The 15,447-nt window shown below is 52.8% G+C and overlaps 1 long non-coding RNA gene across 1 annotated transcript in view; it reads left to right on the plus strand.

Moving 5' to 3' along the window:
* LOC134761152 (uncharacterized) overlaps positions 1-15,447 on the plus strand; it is a 37,704-nt gene that overhangs the window by 16,618 nt on the left and 5,639 nt on the right. Inside the window, exon 2 of the long non-coding RNA XR_010139429.1 lies at positions 11,586-13,910. This is a non-coding gene — a long non-coding RNA (uncharacterized LOC134761152). The remainder of the gene's footprint in view (positions 1-11,585; positions 13,911-15,447) is intronic.

Raw genomic sequence — 15,447 nt, forward strand, 5'->3', positions numbered from 1 at the left:
TGCTATGTTAAGTGTTTAATAAATACAGCTTCTATTGTCCGTCTCCTTCCACAAAAATGGAAGCTTCATGAAGTCAGAAACCTATTTGTTTTGTTCTCTGATGGGTCCCTAAGCATTTTGAGCAGGACCTGGGGCAAAGCAGCCCATCTGTGCTCACGGAGTGAATGACTGGGTAGGGGGAGGGTGTGGTCTGGGACAGCGTCAGGGAGCAGTGAGGTGTGGGTCAGTGCTGTGGACAGGTCTGCCGTGGGTCAGCTGGCTGAAGAGGCTGAAGCTGCCGTGTGCCAGTGTGTTTGTACACAGTCCGGGGGAGTGGGAGGGACAGTGCTGGGCTGGGGCGGAGGGGCTGGCTGCATTTGGAGAGCGCTGAGCCGAGTCCTACTGCAAGAGGAGAGAGAAGGTCTGGCTGTCAAGAGCAGTAAGAAGCCTACAGGGCCCAGTATTTCCAAGCGCTCTTCCGTCCACCTCCTATCCTGGCCTGACCCCGCTTCGCTTGGGAGAGCAGAGGAGACCTTGTGCGTTCAGCAGGGAGGGCACATCCAGAGACCTTGGCGAGGCTGCCTGCATGGGGGAGGAACCTGGGCCCAGGTGCTCCAGGCTGTGGCTGGAGCGGGTGGAGTGCAGCCAGCCCGGCTACACAGACCAGTCCCTGCCCACGGGCCTTCCCCCTCCCACCTATGGGCCACCCCTCTGCTGCCTTGCATCTTGCACCCTCCTGCCATGGACAGTGAGCCAGCCTGGCAGTGCCCTGCTGTGCTAACCGGGACCAGGAGGCCCAGGCCATCCTCCCTGACCACCTCACGGGGTCAGAGGACTGCACAAGAAATGGGTGCAGAGGCCGGCGCGGTGGCTTCGCCTGTGGTCCCAGCTACGAGAACAAGAGATCCACCTCGGGTGGTGTTCTCGGCCCGGGGCGACGGAGGGCATCCAGCACCCATAGTGGGCGTCAGCCTTGGAGTTCCCAGCGGCCACCGCCAGGCACGGTGCAACCCAGCAGGAGAAGGGGTACTTGGGACATTTTTACATGCAGTCCCTGTGACCTCCGTTCCCCACCAGGGACGGCTGCCAGGAAGGGGACTGACTCCCCTCGTGACTCCCGGTCTGTACGAGCAGGGCCCAAGCTCCAGAGGGGTGGAGACCTTTCCCAGAGGCGCGGAGACTGGGATGCCCCGCCAGGACCTGCTTGGGCTGCGCCAGCGGCTCCAGGGCTCCGAGCGGTGGTAGATCCGGAAAACAGACCACGAAAGGCGTTGCAGAAACACGGATGTGACACTTTTAATTCCATTTAATTCCTCCACTCCGAAGAATGCAGGTCTGTCTAAACCATAGAACAAAGCCCAGAAGCCGTCAAGGAAATAGCCTGACCACACAAAGTTCCAACAGAATTGATCTTTGCATACTGCATGACCGAGTGGAATGACAACAAACGGGTGTGGGGCGCATTTGTGCAAATGTATCTGTGATGAGAATATTGTTCTCAGGCAAGTGTGGTGGCTCCCGCCTGTAACCCTGGTGCTTTAGGAGGAGGCAGAAGGATCGCTTGAGGCCAGGAGTTTTAGACCAGCCTAGGCAACATACTGAGACCCCATCTCCACAAACACACACACACACACAAAACAACAAAATGGATGTTGCATTACTTACTATAATAACAAAAAAGGAAGAAGAAACCATAGGCATTCAGAGGGTCCTAGTTCAATAAGTCCCAGTGCATCCAAACAATGAAATACCATGAATTTGTGGGGTTTTAAAAATAAGGTAAATGTTGATGACGAACTGTTCAATGAAATGCACTTCACCTCGCTCATACAAACAGTAACTGAAAATGGGTCACTCGCATGTTAAACATAAAACTATAAAACTTTAGGGGAGAAATTCTAAGAGAAAAAATGGAGCCCTAGAACTAGGTAGAGATTTGAGACTTGACACCAAAAGCATGACCCATGCAAATATGGATACATCAGAATTCATCAACATTTAAAACCTAGGCTCCGTGAAATACTAGCTTAAGAGGATGAAATGAAAAAGTACAGACCAGGAGAAAAGACAGGCATTCCTGGGAGATATTGTGCGTTCAGTTCCAGACTCCCACAATCAAAGCAAATATGGAAGTAAACTCAGTTACACAACGTTTTTGTTTCCCAGTGCACATACACGTTATGTTTACACTACGGTGTAATCTATTAAGTGTGCAATAGCATTATGTGTAAAAACCATGCACATTCCTTAGTTTAAAAATACTCTCTTGGGCGGGGTGTTGTGGCTTACGCCTGTAATCCCAGCACTTAGGGAGGTCAGGGCAGGCGGATGTCTTGAGCTCAGGAGTTCGAGACCCGCCTTGGCAATGTGGCAAAACCCTGTCTCCACACAAAAAAATAAAACTAGCCAGGTGTGGTGGTACATGTCCATAGTCCCAGCTACTAGGGAAGATAAGATGGGAGGATCGCTTGAACCTGAGACGTCGACGCTGCAGTGAACCATGTTTGTGCCGCTGCACTGCAGCTTGAGTGACAGCACAAGACCCTGTCTCAAAAAAAGAAAAAAAAAAAAAAACAAGAATATTGGTTTGCTTAATGACTTGTGATACAGAAAAAACTTTGCTAAAAAATGCTAAGGATTATCTGAGCCTTTACAGACCCCTACATAATCTTTTTGATCTTTTTGCTGGTGGAGTCGTGCCGTGAAGCTGATTGGCTGCTGACTGATGAGGATGGCGGTTGCTGAAGGGTTGTTGGGGGGGGGGGGGTTGCTGTGGCAATTTCTCAAAATAAGACAATAATGAAGTTTACTACATCGATTGACTCTTTCACAAAAGACTGATCTGTAGCTTTGTAATGCTGTTTGATAGCATTTTACCCACAGTAGGACTCCTTTGAAAATTGAAGTCAGTACTCTCAGATCCTGGTGCGGCTTTATTAACTAAGTTTATGCACTATTCTGTATCCTTTGTTGTCATTTCAACAATGTTCGCAGCATCTTCCGCAGGAGTAGATTCTATCTCAGGAAACCACTTTCTTTGCTCATCCCTAAGAAGCAACTCCTCATCTGTTCAAGTTTCATCATGAAATCACAGCAATTCAATCCCATCTCCAGGCTCCACTTCTAATTCTAGTTCTCGCGCTATTTCCCCCACATCTGCAGTGACTTTCTCCACTAAGTCCTGAACCCCTCCAAGTCATCCATGAGGGTTGGAATCCACTTCTTCCAAATTCCTGTTAATGTGGCTAGTTTGACCTCATCCTATTTGATCACAGATGTTCTTAATGGCATCTAGAATGGTGAATGATTTTGAGAAGGTTTTCAGTTTACTTTGCCCAGATCCATCAGAGGAATCACTGTGTATTGCAGCTACAGCATTGTGAAATGTATTTTTTAAATAACAAGGCTTGAAAGTCTTTGTTCCACAGGCTGCAGAATGGATATTGTGTTAGCAGGCATGAAAATAACACTTGTCTCTTGTACATCTCCAGCAGAGCTCTTGGGTGACCAGGTGCATTGTCAGTGAGCAGTAATCTTTTGAAAGGTATCCTGTTTTCTGAGCAGTGGGTCTCAGAGTGGGCTTACAGTAAACCATGCTGTAAACAGATGTGCTGTCATCCAGGCTTTGTTGATTATTTATAGAGCACAGGCAGAGTGGATCTGGCACAATTCTTAAGGGCCCTAGAATTTTGGGAATGGTGGATAAGAATTGGCTTCCATTTAAAGTCACCAGCTGCATTGACCCCTAGCAAGAGAATCAGCCTGTCCTTTGAAGCTTTGAATCCAGGCATTGACTTTCCTTCTCTAGCTAGGAAAGTCCTAGATTGCATCTTCTTCCAATAGAAGGCTGTTTTTTCTACATTGAAAATCTGTTGTTCAGTGTCACCACCTTCATCAGTGAACTCACCTAGATCTTTTGGGTAATTTACTGCAGCTTCTACATCAGCACTTGCTGCTTCATCTTGCATTTTTATGTTATGGAGCTGGCTTCCTTCCTTCATCTCATGAGCCAACCTCCTCTGCTAGCTTCAAACAGTTCTGTAGCTTCCTCACCTCTCAGCCTTCATACAATTGAAGACAGTTAATGCTTTGTTCTGGATTAGACTTTGTCTTAAGGGAATGTTGTGGCTGGTTTGATCTTCTAACCAGACCACTAAAACAAAACTTTTTCCATATCAGAAATAAGCTGTTTCACTTTGTTGCCATTTGTGTGTTCACTGGAGTAGGACTTTTAATTTCCTTCAAGAACTTTTCCTTTGCATTCACGACTTGGCCAGCTGTTTAGTGCAAAAGGCCTAGATTTTGGCCTATCTCAGCTTTCAACATACCTTCCTGGCTAAGCTTAATTATTTCTAGTTTTGGATTTGAAGTGAGGGATGCACAACTCTTCCTTTCACTTGAACACTTAGAGGCCACTGTAGGGTTATTGACTGGCCTGGCTTCAATATTGTGTGTCAGAGAATAGGGAGGCCCAAGGGGAGAGAGAGACCTGAGGGAACAGCTGGTTGGTGGAGCATTCAGAGCACACACAATATTTATCGATTAGTTCACAGTCTTATATGAGTGCAGTTCATGGTGCCCCGGAACAATGACAATGACAATAGTGATGTCAAAGATCACAGATCATCATAATACATATCATAATAATGAAAAAGTTTGAAATGTTGTGAGAATTACCAAAATTTTGACACAGAGACCCAAAGTGAGCACATGCTGGTGGGATGATGGCTCCTATAGGTTTCCTTGATGCAGGATTGCCACGACTTTCAATTTGTAAAAAACAAATCGTACAATACAGCAAAGTACAATAAAGCAAAGCATAATAAGATGAAGAGGTCTGCTTGGATTTGCAAATTTCAGGTCCAACCAAGTGCCAGTATCCAGAATGTGCCAAGAACTATCAAAATGCAACAGTATTTTTTGAAAATAGACAAAAGACACTAATAGGCATTTCACCAAGAGTATATACAGATGTTAGGTAAGCAGCTGAAAAGATGTTTGCCGTTTCCTGGCAAGGCATTGTTATGAACTGAATGTATATATCCCCCAGATTCATGCGTAGAAGCCCTAACCCCCTGAGTGGCTGAATTTGGACTAAGAAATAATTAAGGTTGAATGAGGTCATAAGTTGGGGTCCTGATGAGACAGGATTTGTGTCCTTGTTAGAGGAGACCCCAGGGAGTTGGCTCCCATTCTCTCCACCTACACACACCAAGGAAAGTCCACATGAGGACAGAGTGACAGGGGCCATCTATAAGCCAGGAAGGGCCCTTGCCAGGAACTGATGCTGCCGCACCTTGATGTGGGACTTCCAACCTGTAGAATGGTGAGAAAAGAGTTTAAGGTGCTGAAGTCGCCCAGCCTGTGGTATTTTGTTACGGCAGCCCAAGCAGACTAATACACATGAAGATCATGGTGCGGCAGCATGACACCCATCAGCATGCCTTAAACACAACGTAGAAACAGCACCAAGAGCTGGTGAGGATGGGGAGAAACTGGGCGACTCACACATCGCTGGGTAAATGTAATGTGGTACAGCCACTCTGGAAAAGAGTGTGGCCATTCCGCCTCCCAATACAGCAGACACCACCACCAACAGCAAAACATGCCACTACGGAACAACCTGGCAACTCAGTCCCTGGGCATTTGCCTCAGAGAAATGAACATGTATGGTGTGGCAGAGAATTAATGCAGTTGGTCTGGGATGCTCAGAACCTGCTCATTCCAAGAGAATGTCTGGCCTTGCCTGGCTCGGGGGAGGAAGCCCAGAAACCACTGAAATACTTGCCTGATAAGAGTGTCTTTTCATAGCTGGGGCTGTGGGCAGTTTATGCTGACGGCCTGGTCCATGGTGGGGCCCTGGGCCAGGTGGTGTCCTTCAGGGAGTTGGGCTTCGTGAAGTTCTTTGAGTCCTTCTAGGGAGTCGTCCAACTCAAGGATGCCTGGAGGACCTCACCCAACAACACTTATGTTCACACAAAATTCTGGACATGAGTGACCTCAGCAGGCTCGTTCCTCAAAGCCAAAACCTAAAAACAACTCCTCAGAGGCCTTTCAAGGGCCAAGAGGTTAAGGGCTGGGGGTGGGTGTGGAAATAAAGAGGAGTGTTTGGAGAGCCATATTAGAGGAGGAATGAACAGGACTGGGCCACAGGTTGTTTAGGACATAGGGACATACAGGATGAGGAAACTCTCCCAGAGTCCTAGGCTAATACGCAAATTAACATAGACAGGCACAGGCCGGGCAGTGGCTCATGCCTGTAATCCCAGCACTTTGGGAGGCCAAGGTGGGAGGACTGCTTGAGCCCAGGAGGTTGAAGCTGCAGTGAGCTATGATCATGCCACTGTACTCCAGCCTGGGTGACAGAGGGAGACCCTGTCTCTAAAGGAATTTTAAAAAAACACTAGTGAAATTTATTGACAGTCTGGGTCACAGCCAAATAGAAGAAGAAGAAGACCAAGATTTGGGGGTTGGATTGTTTTTAATATGTAATGTCTGTGAAACAATCAAGCCAGAAAATCAACAGAGCAATTCTATGTCTATGTAATTCGGAATGAAGATAAAACCTTGGACTTATAAGCATGGAGCTAATAATTAATGCCTTGGAAATGGATTACATCACCCAGAGGTTATGTTTTTAAGTGTAGAGATAGAATAATAAGGTCATACCTGAACTGTGATGCACTGGAGATTGTAAACCCAGGCAGAGGATTCTGCTGGCAAACGCTGCTGGGGAGGAGCATCCAGACAGGGAGGAGCAGGTTCTGATATCAGGATCCAGAGAGGAGAGGGTCCTCAGAATCTCAGGTGAGCCCCTCACCCAGACTGCTGCCAGGATGTCCAGGAAGATGGACAGTGGAAAGTGGCCATTAGGTTTTTCCCACAACAGTTCATCAGTGGCAAGAGAGAGGAGTTCTGGGGCAATCTGGTGGGAGAGCGAAGAGTGTAGGAGAAATGAAGAGGGAACCTCCAGTGACCACGGTGAAAGGCGCTATATGTTGACTTCATGGAAATTTAACTCTGAAGGGGCCCAGACACACTGGGCTCTTGAATACGGTTGGCCAAGGGATGTTAAGGATTTTTTTTTTTTTTTTTTTTTTTTTTTTAGGCAGAATCTTGCTCTGTCACCCAGGCTGTAGTGCTGTAACTTGATCATAGCTCATTGCAGCCTCAACCTCTCAGACTCAAGCGCTCCTTCTACCTCAGCCTCCTGAGTAGCTGGGACCACAAGTCACCAGGCAGGAGAATGCAGTGACGCAATCTTGGCTCACTGCAACTTCCACCTACTGGGTTTTTGTGTCTCAGCCTCCCGAGTAGCTGAGACTATGGGCATGTGCCATCATGCCTGGCTCATTTTTGTATTTTTTAGGAGAGACGGGGTTTCATGATGATGGCCAGGCTGGTCTCAAACTCCTGACCTCAACTGATCCTCCTGCCTCAGCCTCTCAATGTGCTGGGATTACAGGTGTGAGCCACTGCACCCGGCCTCTCTCCTTTCTTAGCATGTTAATTATATTTCTTTTTTTACTTTTTTTAGTGGTTGCCCTAGAGTTTACAATATATATTTGCAACTAATCCAAGTCCACCTTCAAATAACGCTATACTACCTCACAGGTAATGCAGGTATCTTACAACAATAAAATCTTCCTAACTCCTGTCTCCCATTCCTTGTGTCATTCATGACACTTAAATGTAAGCTACAGTCATCAAATACATTGTTGCTACTACTATTTTGAATAAATTATCTGTTAGCTATATTAAGACTAAACAGAAAAGTTTTTAGTTTGTTTCTTCTTTCTCTGTTGCTCTTCTTTTCTTTCTGTAGATCTGAGTTTCTGACCTATATCATTCTCCTTTTCGCTGAAGAAATTCTTTTAACATTTCTTGCGAGGTAACTATACTGGAGACAACTTCTCTAACTGTTATATATGTGAGAAAGTATTTCTCCTTCAGCTTTTCCCCCAATTTTTTCTATTGTGGTAAATTACTCATAAAATTTACCGTCGTAACCATTTTTGAGTGTACAGGTCAGTGATATTAAGTACAAGCCTAATGTTATGCAGCCATCACCGCTGTCTAGCTCTGGAATCCGTTTCATCTTGTGAAACAGAAACTCTGTGCCTGCTGAACAGTATTGCCCATTCCCATCTCACCCCAGGCCCTGGCAACCACCATTCTACTTTCTGTCAATGACTGAGACTCCTCAACGTATCTCATGTGAGTGGAATCATACTGCGGCTTTCACTCAGCATAATGTCCTTAAGGTTCGTCCGTGTGGTAGCATGTGTTAGAATTTCCTGCCTTTCTAAGGCTGAATAATAGTCCATTGTATACATAGACCACATTTTGTGTATCCTTTCATGTGTGGATGAACACTTGGCTTGTTTCCATATTTTAGCTATTGTGAGTAATGCTGTTATGAAGATGGATGTACAGATATCTCTTTGAGAACCTGCTTTCAATTCTTTTGGGTATATGAAAGGAAAATAAATCTAAGGACCCAAAAATCACTAAGCCAAGGGAAAAGTCAAGCTGGGAACTATGTCAGGCAAATCTGCCTCCCATTTTATTCCTAAATAAGATAGCTACAAAGATTAAAAACAGCAGCCAGGCGTGGTGGCTCACGCTTGTAATCCCAGCACTTTGGGAGGCTGAGGTGGGCAGATCACTTCAGGTCAGGAGTTCCAGACCATCCTGGCCAACATGGTGAAACCCCGTCTCTACTAAAAATACGAAAATTAGCTGAATGTGGTGGTGTGCACCTGTAATCCCAGCTACTCAGGAGGCTGAGGCAGGAGACTGGCTTGAACCCGGGTGGTGGAGGTTGCAGTGAGCCGAAATCACACCACTGTACTCCAGCCTGACGACAGAGCCAGACTCTGTTTTAAAATAAATAAATAAATAAAAATAAAAAATTGGTTTTGGATTTTAGCAGTCCTGTTTTTCATTTCCAAGACATCTCTATCATTCCCCGAGCTCCCCTCTTCTTGTTCCAGAGAATTCTGTTCTGCTCTTAGGGATAAAGTGGGTTTGGAGGAAGGCGAATCTTTTGCTTTCTGCATTTTCTCTCATAGTTCTTTTTTGTTTATTTAGTCTTGGAACTTCCCATGAGACTCAGTGCTCAAATCTCTGGCTTTTCTTTCCTTTTTTTTTTTTTTTTTTTTTGAGATGGTGTCTCGCTCTGTCGCCCAGGCTGGAGTGCAGTGGCGCGATCTTGGCTCACTGCAAGCTCCGCCTCCCGGATTCACGCCATTCTCCTGCCTCAGCCTCCCGAGTAGCTGGGACTACAGGCGCCCGCCACCATGCCCGGCTAATTTTTTTGTATTTTTAGTAGAGATGGGGTTTCACCGTATTAGCCAGTATGGTCTCGATCTCCTGACGTCGTGATCTGCCCGCCTCTGCCTCCCAAAGTGCTGGGATTACAGGCGTGAGCCACCGCGCCAAGCCTTTTCTTTCTTTTTGATCCCTGTTTATAGGGGAGGCAGGCAGAGCTGCCCGGCACTCCTCTCTCCTTGTTAACTTGAGAAAGCCGGACACCCAGGTCTTGGAAGGTAGGCCTCCTGCCTCCAGGCGGCATCTCGGGCTGCAGGGCTGCAGTCTGGAGTGGGGACAGTCCCGGCTCCCACTCGTCTCGGGCTGCAGGGCTGCAGTCTGGAGTGGGGACAGTCCCGGCTCCCATTTGGCTTCAGCTGCAGGGCTGCGGTCTGGAGTGGGGGCAGTACCGGCTCCCACTCGTCTTGGGCTGCAGGGCTGCGGTCTGGAGTGAGGGCAGTACTGGCTCCCACTCGTCTCGGGCTGCAGGGCTGTGGTCTGGAGTGGGGACAGTACCAGCTCCCACTGCTGTCCTGCCATGCTTGTTTGCAGCACACATCTCCTCATACCAGTGACGAGGCCACTGCTTGCCAGCCACTTGCCTTCTTCCTGCCAGGGTGTCCTGCTATGTTAGCCTCTGCTCTCCACTTCAAGAAGTGTCTCTAAAGATCTGGTCTGCAGATGACCTCTCTCCTGTTCTCAGTGCCACGTGGGGCCTCCCCAGCAGAGGCGGCTGGATACCTGGCCCTGGCTACTGGAGGCTGTCTGTGTAGCTGCCAGAGGGCGGCAGCAGCCTTCAGGAACCTCCCCTAGCCTCTGCCCTGTTCATTCCTTGTCGGAATGTCATGGGTCTCAGGATGTGCTGAGCTCAGAGACCCCATGGGGCAACTTGAGATGGGGGCTAAGGAAGGCCTCTTGGAGGAACCCTGAGGCGAGGTGGCCCTGGGGTAGAGTGGAGGAGGCCTTGAGCAGCAGGGGAGGGCGCTGCCCCCTGCTCTCTGCATCCCTGAATGAGTGGGGCGGGGCCTGCCCCCTGCTCTCTGCGTCCCTGAGTGAGTGGGGTGGGGGGCTGCCTCCTGCTCTCTGTGTCCCTGAGTGGGGCAGGGCCTGCCCCCTGCTCTCTGCGTCCCTGAGTGAGTGGGGTGGGGGGCTGCACCCTGCTCTCTGTGTCCCTGAGTGAGTGGGGCGGGGGCTGCCTCCTGCTCTCTGTGTCCCTGAGTGGGGCGGGGGCCTGCCCCCTGCTCTCTGCATACCTGAGTGAGTGGGGTGGGGGCTGCACCTGCTTTGTGTGTCCCCAGCCTGCTGGGTGCCCCACAGGGGCCAGGATGCTGAGGAGGGAGAGGTCTTCACAGAGACAGGTGGCTCCTGTAGTAAGGAAGACAACACTGGCTTCCTGGGTGAACAGCAGGGCGGGGTCCTTAGGTCCCACCGTAGGTACCCAGGCCCAGATGAGGTTCCTCAGTGGCCCCGAGGGGGCGCCCGGGACCCCCTGAATGGCCCAATGTCCTCCCGTCACCCTTGACCCTGGGCACCACCTTCCTTGGCCTGGAAACCCCAAGCTCCTTGATGCCCCCACCCCTTTCCCCGCCTGTACCCGGGAAAGCTGCTGCTGTCTCAGTCAGCCCTGAAGCCCCTCCTCCCCCAGCCCCTCTCACCCCTCCCTGTGATTCTTGCCAATCGCCCTGAGCCGGAGAAGGTGGGGGACTCTTGGAGAGATGGGGCCCTGGATCCCCAGCCCTGGGGTCCCCCACTCACGGGGTCAGATACGCGAACAAAGGCCAAGCGCCCTGCCAAGCGGTGTCCTGGATTGGGGTGGGCATGGGGGTTCGCCTCAGGTCCAGGCTCCGGGATGTCGTGCAGGACAGGGCATGGCTGCGGTGGGGGCACTGGCTGGAAGCTGGAACTCCCAGGCTCGAGGGCAGAAAGTGTGGCCAGGGCAGTGTGCTAGGAGGGCCGTGGCCCCATTGCCAGGCCGGCGCCTCCCTGGACGTCATTTGCAATGGAAGCCGCTTCCTGCCCATGTTGCCATGGTGTCCAGATGGCCTCGAGGAGCCTGGTTCAGAGGGTCTGCCCTGTGCCCTTGCCCCTCCTCTGCTGGCCAGGAATGGGTTGGGAGGGCAAAGAGGAGGAGAGGCTGGGGTGCCCAGCATGGAGACCCGAGTCCTTCCTGCTGGAGCCGGGCTGCAGCGCAGGGCAGGGGCCAGATGGGGCTGTTCTGCTGTCTGCACTGCCACCTTGATGTTCCATGCCCTAAGCTCGTTTTATTTATTTTCTATTTTTATTTTTTAAAACAGGATCTCACTCTGTTGCCCAGGCTGGAGTGCAGTGGTTCGATCACAGCTCATTGAAGCCTCCAACTGGGCTTGAGGTATCCTCCCACCTCAGCCTCATGTGTATTGGGGACCACAGGTATGCGCCACCATGCCCAGCTAATTCTTTATTATTTTATTTTTGTAGAGACTGGGTCTTGCTATGTTGCCCAGGCTGGTCTTGAACTCCTGGCTCAAGTGATCTGCCCACCTCAGCCTCTCAAAATGTTAGGATTACAGGTGTGAGCCACCTTGCCTGTGCTTGGCTCTTCCCAAGCATATCTCAAAAGCCAGGAAACAGGCCCTGAGTGGATGGAACTCGGGGTCACTGGGCTAGCCACAGCCCTCAGAGGACCCTATCTGTGTGCCCCCTAACATGGGCTCTTGGTCCACACCCACCCAGGCTGCCTGTCAGGGTCTGCTCCCTCTCCAGCCCTCAGAGCTGCCCTATGTGGAGGGTTGGGGGTTCCAGAAAACCTGGCAGAAAGGGCCGTGGGCCCTGGCATGGGCACTACCCTTCATGTCCTCCCAGGGCCTGGGCTGTGGCCTGAGGTGTGAGTGCTCCTTTGCCTCAGGAGGGGAAGAGGTGCATGGTGGCCTTCGGTCAGGGCCCATGGGGCTCCAAGGTGGTCTTGGGCCTCCCAGGTTCCCCTAGACTCACAGCCAAGAGGACGGGTCTGCGGGGGGCTGTGTGAGGGATGCGGTGGCCTGCAGAGTGCCCCACCCTGTCCAGGGCCAGGGTGGCAAGTGGACACATGCCCCGAGTGCCAGGCAGCCTCCCCTGCCTTCCCACCCTGTGGGGCACCCCCGAGGGGACAGAGAACAGATGAGGGCTGGGTCCTGGGAACAGGGTGTGGGGGAAGGGCAGAGTGCTGGGGATGCTGAGCCCATGACCTCCCTGTCCCTGGGGCCTTCCCATGTCAGAGGTGAGGCTCAGAGAGGGAAGGGCTCACCCTTTGTCTGTCCCATCCCTAGCATGGCTAAGCCGCTCCCAGGGTGTGGGTAATGGCAGGCCATTTGTCTCCCTCCTGGGTGAGTCTCTGGACACGGCTTTTCACATTTTTTATTTAGGAATCAGAGAGAGATAAGAATGCCACCTCTCATGGACAATGTGGCCCCAGTAAATGACTGTCAGCCGGGGTGTCCAGGGCTCCAAGGCCCCAGGAGGTGGCCATGCTGGGGTGACAGGCTCCTGGCTCCAGGGTTGCCGGGGCTGAACTGAACATGCTTACCCCTGCCCAGGCCCAGGCTCCTCCCTGTGAGGAGCCCACCGGCTTGGCCAGTCCACCTTCTTGGCACTCCCTGCCCACCTGTCCCTTCTAGTCTGACAGTGGAGCCTGGGGAGACAGCGTGGCGAGCGCCTGATGGTTGGTGCCAAGGTCATCTCCCAGGTCCTTGCTGGAGCCAAGAGCCAGGACTCCTTACCTGTCCCCTTCGCTGCCCCGTGCCCGCCCAGCACCTGCTGGGGACTAGGCTGCCTATTGGAGCAGGAAACACAGTGCTGGGCTGTGAGCTCCAGGGCCTGTCTCTGTGCCCCAATATCAGGCTCCTGAGTTGAGAGAGAGACGGGGGGGTGGGTGGGGAGCAGGTGAGGAGCAGCAGTCCCCCTGGAATCCCTCCATGGCCGCCCCTTGGTCTCTGGGACTTGTGTGCGGCAGGTACGCGCTGGAGCTGTGGTGCAGTTCCCAGTTTCACCACCAGATGGCACTGCGCCCCTGCAGACGCAGTGCCCAGAGCAGGCCAAGTGGTTCGGGAGCTGCAGCTGGAGCATCCAGCAGGGGAAGCTCTGGGAGGGCAGGGGCAGTGCTGGGGGGAGCCCCCTCCCCACTTGGATCCGAAGTTCCCATGGGGTCTAGGGCAGGGGCTTGCCGGGTAGCCAGAAGTTCCCTTGCTGAGTCTAGGGTGTCTATCCCACATTTCACATGGAGACAAATCATCCCAGCCACCCCAGCACTGTCCCAGGGCGGTTTGCCACCCCTCCCAAGGGGCAGGGCTCCTGTCTTGGGGCCTTCCCAAGCGTAGTAGCCTTCGGGCAGCACTAGCCTGGCCCCAGGTTGTCCCACTTGTCAGTGGGCAGCTGGGGCTGGGGGAGGGGTCCCAGCTCCTGTCCAAGGTCACAATTGCCCCTGGCCAGGGTGTGGCAGCCGCTGTGGCCTGGGTCAGTGAGGCCGTGGACAGAGAGTGGCCCGGGTGTAGGCACTGCTCTCAGCTAAGAGACAGCCCATCTGGAGGAAGAACCAGGAGCCAGAGGGATGGCCGGGTTCCCAGCATGCAGGAGTCCAGCTTAGGGTCAGCAGGGGCCCCCTGCAGGTACTCCAAGAGGCAAACCAAACCACATGAAGAGTCACCTGAGAGGGAATGATGGAGGCTGGGGAGGTGGAGCCCCCACCTCCAACTGATGTCTCGGCCCACAGCAGGGGAGGGCGGGAGGCTGGTCCTGGCTCTGCCCTGGGAGATGCCACCTGGGCCTTGGTCTGGGGCGGAGGGCGGCCAGGAGGCTGGATATGGCCACTGCTCTGGAGTGACCACACCATTTCCACCCTGCTTGCCTCATTCTTCTCATGGGGGCCTCAAGGGGACACACCAGAGGTTTACTGGGGACAGGGCAGGGGAGGGATCTCAGTGCTGGCCTTCTGGGGCCCTGTGTCCACTCTGCCCTTTTCTGTTCTGGACTTGGGCTGGGGCCTCTGCCCTCCCCCAGGCCTGGAGACAGAGCCCTTTTGAGGGCCCTCAGGCCCAACAAGCCTGTTCCTTGGAGCCAGGCTGTGGGCTGGGTGTATCCTGGTGGGATGGGAGATCTGGGATGTGGGGTGGGAGTGGGGCTGGGAGCAGGTTGAGGTTGATGCCTCAGGCTCTGTGGAATGGGACTGGGATGGCTGCAGACCCTGGGCTTTGGGGTCTGAGCCCAGCCCTGTCCCCAGGCAGGCTGCCCCCTGGCTGCCCTGGATTCCCATGTTGGTTGGAGTTTCGATGAGAGGTTCTGGGGCCTCCTTTGCTTCTGTCCAGGACACACAGCTGAGAAGTCACGGTCTGCTGCCTGACTGTGGGGGTTTCAAGCCCCACTGGAGCATCCAGGCAGGCCCTTGGGCGGCAGGGCCTCTTGGGGGCAGGAGGGGACCCTGGGAAGTTGGCAACCAGGCCAGGGAGGGAGAGAAGGCAGGAGCACAGTTGTGGGTGTAGGCACCCACCCCGTCCCGAACTGTGTTCCTCCCAGCCCACCCCACTCCAGCCCTCTGGGCCGGCTGCCAAGGGGTGCTGCTTGAGGCCACCTGTCTCCTCAGAAGAAGGTCTCACCTTCAGAGCCAGCCTTTGAGGGTCCTGGGTGACCTCAGCCTGTTGCCCTTGACCCTGAGTTCTCCTAGATCAAGTGGGAGGCCACTCTTTGGGCCTCAGTTCTCCCATTCCCAGGGAGCAGGTCCTCTGTCCCCTGACAGCACCCTTCCTCGCTGTGCAGCCACCACTGCCAGGGTTCTGACCAGGCGGATGTTCCCCAGGGGGTGGCTCTGGGCCCTCAGGCAACCGGCCACGCTGGGAGGGGCAGTGGTTTGCACGTGAATAGTGTCACTCGGGTCCTTTGCTTGAAGTTGGCTCTGCTGAGTGCAGCCTGCAGACATTTTCAGGAAACTCAGTCCAGAGGCTGGAGGCTTCTGCTTCCCCACAACCCAAAGAGCCCCCAGCCAGCCAGAGAGCCACGAGAACCCAGCCGCTAGCAACTGCCAGCAGGAAACCCACTATCAGCCGCTCACAGATGGACAGCCCATCCTGGCAGCTGGCCCCACCTCCCCACCCCTCTGCTGACCAACCCAGCAGCTCCTTGGGTGGGTGTGGCCAGCCTGCTGCCCCCACC

This window comes from Pongo abelii, chromosome 23, assembly GCF_028885655.2.
Source record: "Pongo abelii isolate AG06213 chromosome 23, NHGRI_mPonAbe1-v2.0_pri, whole genome shotgun sequence".
In the NCBI taxonomy this organism is placed as follows: Eukaryota; Metazoa; Chordata; class Mammalia; order Primates; family Hominidae; genus Pongo; species Pongo abelii.